Consider the following 11,423-nt stretch of genomic DNA (forward strand, 5'->3'; position numbering starts at 1 on the left):
GCAACAGAGATTGTGAAGAAGATGTTTCTGCTCTTAATGCTCCTTGAGGTGAGTATAGAACTATATAGACTTCATAGATAGGCGCTGGAAAGCATTTAAATAACGTTGTATTTGTTCATTTTGACCCGGAACATGAAGCAAGTGGATGAAGTAATCATAATATAATCTTATTTATCGTATTTTTTTCTTATGATCGTCTGTCGGGTGGAAACCTCATATGTCCAAAACTGTTACACTTCAGGACTCAAATTAAAAAATAGCAAACAAGCCTTATGAGGTTTTTGCCAGACAGCAACAATGTAACTGGCCCCCGTAAAATCTGAACCCCCCCCCCCCCCCCCCCCCCCCCACCACCACCACCCACTCCTTTTCCCCCCTCACTGTATGTTTCTTTTCCATTTTTACCTTCGTCTTTTTGTTGTTGGCTATATAGAAGTGTCTATTTGTACGTCTCTAAATGTTTTGATGATTTGAACAAGGTGGACCCTCTTGTAAACAAGTGTAATGCTTTCTCTATTGGGTCGTCCACTCACAGTTAACAGTCTTTGTATTGAGTTGTGCTTGGAATGTACCGTAATTGTTAACTGTTAATAAATATTTCAATCAATCAATCAATCAATCAAGCAAACAATCAATGTACTGATTAAAGCTCAAGTCCTTTTGATGTGTTTGTTTTCAGTTGCTGGTGTGTTCAGTCACAGCAAGTGTTTCACCGATCCAAGCGGAGTGCAAACAGGATGTCGCTCTGCAGTGTGAAGGAAACCCATACACCAGCTACCGCTCTGTCACCTGGTATAAGGTTAGAAATGTGTTAGTTTAGAAAGAAATACAGTATTCTCCCACTGTTTTATTATGTTTTTCATTAAAGGACCATATACTGTATATCCGTGCTTTATGCATGTTCAGCACATTGACAATGCAATTTTTGATATATAGATAAGAAGCCAATTAAGTTTGTTCCCTAAATGAACCACCCAACATATAGTATAGTATAGGCTACATATAGACCTGTCACATATTGTCTAATCACAATCACCATTGTTTGAGATAATCGCCATTATTTTAGCATTCACGAAGTGACACATATCCTGGAAAACCCCCAAATCATGAACCATAGTAATGTAACCATCATAATGTAAATGTTGCACAGCTTGTTGTGACTCTGTGGTGACTCAGAATCCCCCCCACTGGGCATAGAGCTGTTAAATGATATTTATTTGGCTGTGGACCCCATCTCAAAGGTATTTGGTGCCAGGGACCCCCATGCAGAAGCAGATATTTGAGTAAAAAATAAAGAAATTAATAATGACATAAAATAAAAAAATCTTTTTTGGGGGGTTCGCAGCACAAAAGTAATCATATTTGACCTCTAGACCTCGAGGCCCTGTAGCTCTCCCTCGCTGATGTTACCAAATGCCAACCACAGAATCAATTAGCAACCATTCTTCCTTATAAATACTTTCATAAATAAGCCCTTGCATAAAAGCCTAAACATTCTATGCGTTACAATTAAACATTAGCTTTGAGTGCAAACTCAATGACAATTTAAATCAACACAATACTCTGACACGTGTAGGAAAGACCCCTCTCATGCACAGCACTTGGCCCCTTCCTAATCAAGGGAATTTCAATATAAACGTTTAAAACATTAGTCATTGCATGTTAGTTAGATAGATAATAAGTTTAATTTATTGTCCACAATGTGGAAATATATGTCAACAACACTTAGTCACACACAATTATCTTCATGGCGAATGTAATGCAGGACAACAGTGACAAGTACATTCAAAACAAATCTAACGAGACATGGTATCATTTAGTGCCTATATGGCATCAGGAATGAAGGATTCTTTAATTATGTTATGGTTAGCTATTTCTGTGACCGGTGGCCAAAAGAGTTGCATTAAACTTTTACACCATTTATGCATTACTACTCCATGAGCAACACAAAAGCCATGTACAGTATGTTGTTTTGCAATAATTATTGTGAACCCACAGAAAGTTGTTCTCTGCTTATAAAGTTTATTTTCTTTTGGAGATAAAGAACTAAATTAGCACACACAACATATTTCCATCATCCGACAGTCGTGAAAAATGTAATACATTATTTTGTCAAAGGTAAATAAGGACAATTATATACAAGAAACAAAAGGAAAGAAAAAAAAGACATCCTCCTGACACCTGTCACATTTCCCTATTATCCTTGCTCACTCCAAAGGAGTTGAGCTTGCGTATAGTAGGTGGAGGCGTTGGTTACAAGTCTTTCTGGTCAGTAGTTTCACTGAAAAAAATACAGAAAGCAGTTTGATGTGTGTTTGTATATAGGGCACGGGTTGCCCCGCGACCCCGACCAAGGCTATATGAATGCCTTTGTTCTGTTCTTATTCTCCACGGCAGTGCGATAAGGAGGACTTGTCAAAATGTCCCAGTGGAATAAAGAAAACGGGCGATGACCTCCAGACGTTTCCGAACTCTTCGCGGGTGATGGACATCAGAGACGACGGTGTACTGGTCCTGCCTGCTGTGACCCGGGAGGACTCGGGCTTCTATAAGTGCAAAGTTGTACAGATAGGACGACAGAACCACGAGAGCTACACCAACCTGACTGTTCTAGGTAATACCTAGACACAGTATGGCATTTTACTACCATTTTTGATTGATTGATTGAATACTTTATAAGACAAAAATACACTGGGTCTAATAAAAAGGATATAGTCCAAAAGGTCCCACTGCGGGGGTGGCATCGTTTCCCAAACAGGGAGACTCGGGACGCCCCATGTTTGGGTCGTGGACCCATTTTTATGGGTCCCTTTTTTTCCCCCGTTCACTCTAGGCCTATACTATTTAAAAACATGAAAATAAATCCCAACTTTTCATGAATTAAAAACATTTACAGCATTTCTCAAAAGTATTTCATAAATACAAAATATAATCAAATCATTTCCATAAATACATTAAATTGACCCCAAACCACCAAAGAAAAAGTGAAAATATAAATCATAACAATAATATTTAATTGCATTTTCATAGCACTTTTCCAAGTGCTCAAAGGGCTTTACAATGGTTCATTCATTGGGAGGCGAAGCGTCCTCACTTCGCACATCAATGGTGGCAAGCTCACACCGACCAACTCCTTGGAGGTAATGTAGGGTTCAGTGTCTTACTGTCTTGACAAGGACACTACATGTGGACAGGAGGAGGCGGGATTCGAACCTCCGACCTGCTCTACCTCCTGAGCCACAGCCGCCCTTCTGCTATGTCTGCAGAATGTTCACCTAATAGTAATGCTAATGTGGTTGACTTTCAATCTAACCCAACTCTATCTTCCAGCTAGTCAACAATCTGCAGGTCAGTGAACAAACATATGCTGACAAAAGATCTATCAAAAGAACAGCAACAAAAAACAATGTTTCTTGGAACTCGGCTCAGCTGATCATCTGATAGCAGATCTACAAGCTCACAATGCGTCACATCGTGACGCATTGTGAGCTTGTAGATCGGCTATTTTCAAATGGTCTAAATAGCCTACAGTATATAGCTGAAGGGTAAATGTGTGAATCCAAAATCTATACAAAGTAGTAACGTTTTCAAATAAATGTAGTTGAGTAAAAGTAGGCCTACAATATTTGCCTCTGAGATGTAGTGAAGTACTAGTAAAAGTATTTGATATTGGAAATACTCAAGTACAAATACCTCCAAGTACTTAAGGAAATACACTCAGTTACTTTACACCATTTAATTTGGAAATTCCTTCAAATGTGCACTTAGTAGTTTTTTCTGCCTTGTGAATGCGTTGCAGTGTGTGTGACCCCGGCCCCCGTGACAACAGTGGTCACGGAGGTGACAGGCGTCATGGTCAACGTCACCACAGTGCACCCCGCAGCCTCCAGGCAAGACGAGCCACTGATGAAGGGCGATGAAGACGAGGGGGTTCCTGTCATGTGGTGGGTCGTGGGTTGCGTAGCTCTACCGCTCACCAAGGCCATCTCATCCGTCGCCGCCCTGGCGGTAACACATTTATCTTTGTCTCCACCAGGCCGAAGGCATGGGGAGAAAGTATGTTTTGCACTCCGTTCCGTGTGTGTGTGTGTGTGTGTGTGTGTGTGTGTGAGTGTGTGTCACTGTGTCCGTCTGTATACAGCTAATCCCCGGCACCGTTAACCCGGTCGATGCAAAATTTTGCGCACACACTCTGCGGATGCCAACGATGAACCTCTGCCCCACATTTTCCAGAACGGCCTGTTATAGCGCCACCAGGAGGCCGACTTTTGGAGAAAGAAAATGTTTTATGTTATTCCTCCGGGATTCTGTCCAAAAATCCCGCAAATCGTTACATCGTCTATTGGTCATGTGTTCAAGACTGATCTGTCCGATATTTTATATTCATCCTAATTGGCTAACATTGGCTTTCAAAGTTTGCAGGATTGGCCCGTTTTGAACAAAAAGCCTCAAATCATGAACACAGTGTGCAATTTACGTGAAATCTTTCACAGACTTTTCTACTAGGCTGATGAATATATCCCACCTTTTCCACATTGGCCTGTTATAGCGCCAACAACAGGTGGATTTTTTGCAAAATACTTTTTTGGAACCAAATGCCTCAAATCATCCAATTGCCATCCAAGGCAATTTTCACATTGGCCAATTATAGCGCCACCAGGAGGCCACAACCAGAACTGTAGTTTCATCTGTTTGCATCAGGTGTCTTCAGCCTTTTCAGGCCAAGGACCCCTATAGCTCAAAGGAAGAAAACAGCGCCCTCTGCTGTTTGTTGCCTCTGGTGGAGCCGCCCAATAGAACGTGGATAACAGGATGTTGACCCACTTGGTCCGCCCTCAGCCTTCCTCTTCCGGTGGGGCGCTTACAGTTTGTTTTCATTCCACTAATCCCCAATGTACACATGGTCTGAATGACAGATTCAGTTGCGCAGCTGGGAATATGTCCTTGAGAGATTGCATTTATAGTGACTCATTTTCACAGATAAATATCGTGAAAATGAGCGAACAGGCTCTATTAGCTCAATGGTAACTAAAACTAGTCAGCTCCTAAAGTTAAAACAAAAGCTAGGCTATTTATATCCTATATATACCTGAAAACTGAAACCTATAAACACTAGCCGACTACCTCTGGTGTGTGTGTGGGCATGTGTGTGTGTGTGTGTGTGTGTGTGTGTGTCATGTTTTGAAGTGTAATTTCCTCCAAGTAGCCTACTGCCCCGGTACATGTCATTGGTTCGACCTCCCGTTAGATCGACCATTACTAACCCTATCTCTAACTCTAACCTAAACATAACCGCAAGCACGGGAGCAACGCATCCCTCACCAACCTTAATCCGGTCGAACTAACGGGAGGTCGAACAATTAGGGCCCCAAGGTAGGGGTGGTGGTGGGGGGGTTCTTTTTCCCAAGTAAACAACTTATTTTGTTATTATTTTTTATCCCTCCAGATTGTTGGAGCCATTTCTGAACGGTCCTGGAGAAGAAGAGACCGACTGTCATGTTAAAGAGACTGAAGAGAAATGGAGACTAGCTGTTACTGAACACTCTAAGGCCTGACGCAAGCTTCCCAATGCATTTCCAATGGAAGTCACATGGTTTGACACAACATTCCTGTTGTACGGCTTTCGGCTGTGTTTCGACTGCCCACCTCCCCCTCATACACAGGGCGACTGTGGCTCAAGAGGTATAGAGCAGGTCGTCCAATGATCCATGGGTCGGCGGTTCGAATCCCGGCTCCTCCTGTCTACATGTCGAAGTGTCCTTTGGCAAGACACTGAACCCCAAATTGCTGGTTGGTACCTTGCATGGCTTCCACCCGCAATCGGTGTATGAATGTGTGTGAATGGGTGAATGTAATGCACAATCTATGTAAAGCTCCTTGGATAAAGGCGCTATATAAATGCACCATTTACCATTTATACAACAATGTTGTGTCAAACCATGTGATTCCATTGGAAATCTATTGGGAGCTTGCATCAGTCAATAAGTCTCATGCATCAGCTATACATCAATCTGTTGTGCACATGTGAGGCCTGGCTCACACGGTCGAAACACAGCCGAAAGCCTTACAACAAAAAGGTTGTGTCAAACCATGTGACTTCCATTGGAAATGCACTGGGGCAAGATGTAAACAAACCCTTTCATACATCTAGTATGCATCAATGTTGTATGCTAGATCGAAAGGTGTGAGTGAAGCTTAAACTTGCACAAAAAAATAGCACTTACCCTACCTTTAATGTTTTATTTGATACGTAATAAAAATAATAATTCCCTAGAGGGGCTTCTTGTGAAAACAATTAGGTTAAAAACCGTAAGGTATGGTGATATAAAACAATGAATGAGTTTCATGTGTTGTTTTACTGGATGCCTGAGTGGGTCAAAATCTAATCATACAGAAGTATACTTGCACCATCTAGTGGTGTAATACATGTACAACAGACAGATGACACTGTGTGTGTGTGTGTGTGTGTGTGTGTGTGTGTGTGTGTGTGTGTGTGTGTGTGTGTGTGTGTGTGTGTGTGTGTGTGTGTGTGGCCTTAGACAATACCGGGCTCTGCTTCAACCACACCATCTGCAGTACAGGTACAGGTCTATTAGCTGTCAAAAAGATGTATAGATGTCTCTGCATGTATTATCAGTATCACAGCCAGGTCACAGCTATCACACAGCGGGTGAGGGCTGCTGTGTGAAACGAAACCATGAGTCACAAAGGGAATGAGGGATATTTCACTTTCAAACAAACATTAAACAAGTAAAAACTAAATGAAATAAGTAACCAAAACACACATTGGATTAGCAATTTAGAATGTCCTTCCATTAGAGGGTATATGCGCATGCTAGAAATGGACCCATTTGGTTCCATTTATACACTTTCTTATCTAGGCCTACCGTAGTTACTTCGTCTTGATGGACGGAAAACAGTGGGCATTTTTTTTAGTAGAGAGCCCCTCTGATGGAGGCTTAGCCCTACGCCCCCCCTCTAAACAAGCCAAATTGGCTGACTTCTATTATGTAAACCAAGATTCATTAGCCCCCACCTCTAAATAGCCAGCCCCTCCATAGCACCCCCAGTCACAATGTTCTGGAGCCATCGCTGGGTAGCGGAGGGTGTGGTGTTGTAGAGGAGGTCTCCCCGGACATGTGCGTATGTCACACTAGTCGATACATAGCAGGGACTTTTGTCCAGTGTCCACTTTAGTCTGGAAATGTGAAGTTATTTTTTACCTCTGACCTCATGCCAAATATTTTTTTACACCTCTGCTTGTATTCTGTGTGCACAGTCTGTGTTTTGCTGGTGATTAATTAGATGGGTTTTATTTTATTTAAGGCAGTGATTACTGTTATCGGTGTGATTGGCAATTAATGAATTGTGTGTATTTAAATGTTCTAAACATAGAGTTAAAAATGTCATCCGCTCTTCAAACAGTTCCACATGGATTCAGATGAAGCTCAGTGAAGCTGTTGAAATAACTTTGAGGACTTTAAGGACCAATAGAATTCTATCGATTATTTGTAATGGTTTAATTCCTGAAGGTCATAGTTCAGTTACAGTTTTGTGTAAGGGTCCATTTGGTCCCATGTGTATTGTGTATCAGAGTTACAGTTATATTATATATATTATATTATATTAAGGTTTTTTTTATTTTTTTTAAGACAAGAAAATAATTAGCCTACATGTATTCCAAGTTCCACATTCCAAAAACATAATTTCATGCATTACAATACATAAATGTAAGAAGTTTAAGAAGCTTAGGCTAAAATGAACACAAGTGAACGTTTGATAAGAAAGAAGGAGATGGAAATAGCAGATCTACAAGCCACTCAGTAGGCGTTCCCGCATAACTTCTGGGTATGATGATGATGTCATACGCATACCCTCTATTCTGTGGGGAACCTTCAGCCAAAAATAGCAGATCTACAAGCTGTAGGATGACTATGTTTGGCTACATTTGGTGTAGACAGAAAATAAACGGTCCAAGTACAGAGACAACTAGTACAGAGACAACTCAGGTCCAGTTTAGTAAGTCTAGAGGGTTTAAGAGTTTAAATAACAAGCTGTAATATAGTGTGTATATGAATTAATTTTAACAACCTGTATTCTATCTACTATATATTTATATGTATATGAATGTATTTTAACAACCTGTATTCTACTATATGTTTATTGTATATTAATGTATTTTAACAACCTGTATTCTACTATATGTTTATTTGTATATGAATGTATTTTAACAACCTGTATTCTACTATATGTTTATTTGTATATGAATGTATTTTAACAACCTGTATTCTATCTACTATATTCTATGTTTATATATGAACTGATTTTGAAGGATGTGTCATTGATTGATTCCATCAATTGGTTCAATAATGGACATGTCTTTTAGTTTACGAATAAGGAGCAAAGTGTGTCTCCTATCAGTTAAATAATGGACACGTCTTTTACTTTATGAATAAGGAACAGTGTGTCTCCTATCAGTTCAAAAACGGACATGTCTTTTAGTTTATGAATAAGGAACAAAGTGTGTCTCCTATCAGTTCAATAACGGACATGTCTTTTAGTTTACAAATAACAAAGTGTGTCTTATTGTTGTTTCCAAACAAGGGACGGTTCCTTATTCCTTATTCAGTTGGCGACCCAATATATGGCTATTTACGTATACAATAAATGACCAAATTGACCCAAAAGTACAAATGAAACAAAGGATTTCATTGCTTACGGTATTGAAAGTAGTCCATTAGGCCTCCACCATAATAACTGATGTTAGATGTTGGGACAATTAATGGGAACTGACCCATGAGTAAAACAAAACAAAGGTGGATTTCATTGCTTACACTCACAGGAATGAAATAATTCCATTAGTTTATGCCAGGTGAGTCCAGTGCAACGCGCCTCAGAAAACAACGGGAAGTGTTGGAGAAATATAATCAATATCCGGTCAGTGCGTTCAGTGTCTGTTTCTCGCTTCAAATGTATTCAGAAACATTCTTGAGAGAAATGTTTAGCTGTAAATGACATTGTTTGTTTATACATTGAAATAATAACGTGTGTTCCGATTGGATCCAACGTAGTTGTTATTGTGGACATGTTTTCACACTATGAATATTAATACACAGGAACAACGACAGACTGTCAACAAATAGCGGTGCACGATTATGAAATAATGCCCGATATCCGATTATTTGCAGGGTCATATCTGCCGAGACCGATTGTGACCGATTCCGATATCATACAGAGGACCACAATGGAAACAAGCCTAGGCCCTATAGGTGCTTGGCCCAAAGCCTGTTAATAAAGTATTAAAGCAATCAATAAATAGCCTATACTCTTTTCCAAGTGTCTGTTTTCACAACTGAATGACTGAATGAGTACACAAATTAAATGGAGAAAAATGTAAATGTAAATTAAGATTTTACATCATATTTGATGTGGCTTTTGTTCTAGACTAGTGGTACTAGACACTTTAGATTTATATTGAACTCATTGATGGTTTTTTACATTTTTCATTTAAAACAGATTAAATAATCTGTATTATTTTGAGACTGTTCCGATACCAATATGGCATTTTCATGGCCGATGTGGCCGATTCCGATTTATGCTACCGATTAATCGTGCATCCCTATCAACAATCAATTTATTAAACAATTATGACTTCTACACATGATCATACAATAACATGTGAAGAATGAGAATGATATCAAATGGATATTCAATGAAACACAATAATGGAACGAGTGAGGAAATTATGATCTAATAATGAATCAATGAATACACTGATTGATTTGAGTTGATTAACAACACATTTAGTAGATGTGTGAATCCAGAGTGATTTACATGAAGTCTAGTCAACAACATGTTCACAGCAGTAGGAGAGCAGACGTTAAGTCTAGTCAACCATTTCTCATGATTCTGAAATCATTGCAAGAATTTGTGACACATTTACAAACACATTGAAATCATTGCAAGCATTTGTTTTAGAAAACTTTCTTGTGAACACCGCACTTTGATTTATGGTGCGTTACCGGCTTAAATCGACATCATAAAAAGTCAAGAAACAAATTCAAGCTGGTTTATTTCTCTATTTCATCGGGACAAACGTTTGGGCTAACAGCCTTTCTTCAGTGTGAGGAGTTGTGGGAGTCAAGTCTCTTTTGAAGGAGTGGTGACGTTGTGCAGCTGCACACCATCACTAATCATCACCTCACAGTCACACCCAAGGTGTGATTACAGACTGGATAGATACAAGATATCAGTATCTATTAACAATGTCAATATATTTGCCCAATATATAGAAATATCAAATATACAAATATACAAATATTATACAAAGATCGGGCATTACTGCCGTTCATAAATCAGTTAGAGGAAAACGAGCAAAAAGCCCAGCTTCCAGTGTTTGTTTGGGACCTCCTTGGACTCCCATTCCTTTGTCCAAGCTGATTGGACGGTGAAGTCAGCTGGTGGAGGGTTGGTCTACAGTAGATGGAAGTGGAGCAGTGAGGGGTGTAGATGTCTGCATGGTAGATGACTGAAGACAGGGACTGTGTTCCTCCACCTCACAGCTGCCTTTGATACCGTCTGGCACAAACACCTCACAGTGAAACTCACAAATCTGCTGACCAACCGGAGGTTCAGAGTTCACCTCGGACAGAACACAGGCACACAGAGAACACAGACAAATGGAGTCCTGCAGGGTCCAACCCTATTCAACCTCTACGCAAAACAACCTACCGTCCACCAAATCCTGCAAATTAATCTGTGCAGACGACATCTGTTTGGCATTCCTAACCACCAGAACTTGACCCACTGGAACAGGTGCTCACTGAAGACCTTTACAAACTGGACCAGTTCTGCAAAAAACCCAGATTCCAGTGTATTCCATCTCCACAATGCTAAAGCTGCCATAGAACTGAACATCCATGTGAGTGGACTCAAGATAAAGCTATCAGAGAACTGAGCATCCATCTGAGTGGACTCAAGATAAAGCTGCCTCTAATCCAACCCACCTCGGTGTGACCCTCGACAGAATCCTGTCCTTCAAGGACCACCTAAAAGGGAACGGCAGTGAAGGTGAAGTCCAGAAACAACCTGCTCTGCTGCAGCCTCCACACTGAGCTCTGCTGCAGCCTCCACACTGAGCTCTGCTGCAGCCTCCACACTGAGCTCTGCTGCAGCCTCCACACTGAGCTCTGCTGCAGGCTCCACACTGAGCACCAGCAGTTACTCAAAGGATGCTTCAAAAGGTCAAAAACTCTCCCTGTATACCAGGTCAAAGACTATCCCCATCTACCAGGTCAAAGGTCAAAGACTCTCCCCATCTACCAGGTCAAAGACTCTCCCCATCTACCAGGTCAAAGGTCAAAGGCTCTCCCGTCTACCAACACATGCAGACATCTAGTCTAATGTAAGATCTAAAGCTCCCT

The sequence above is a fragment of the Protomyctophum bolini genome, assembly GCF_963924005.1.
Source record: "Protomyctophum bolini genome assembly, chromosome: 5".
NCBI lineage: Eukaryota > Metazoa > Chordata > Actinopteri > Myctophiformes > Myctophidae > Protomyctophum > Protomyctophum bolini.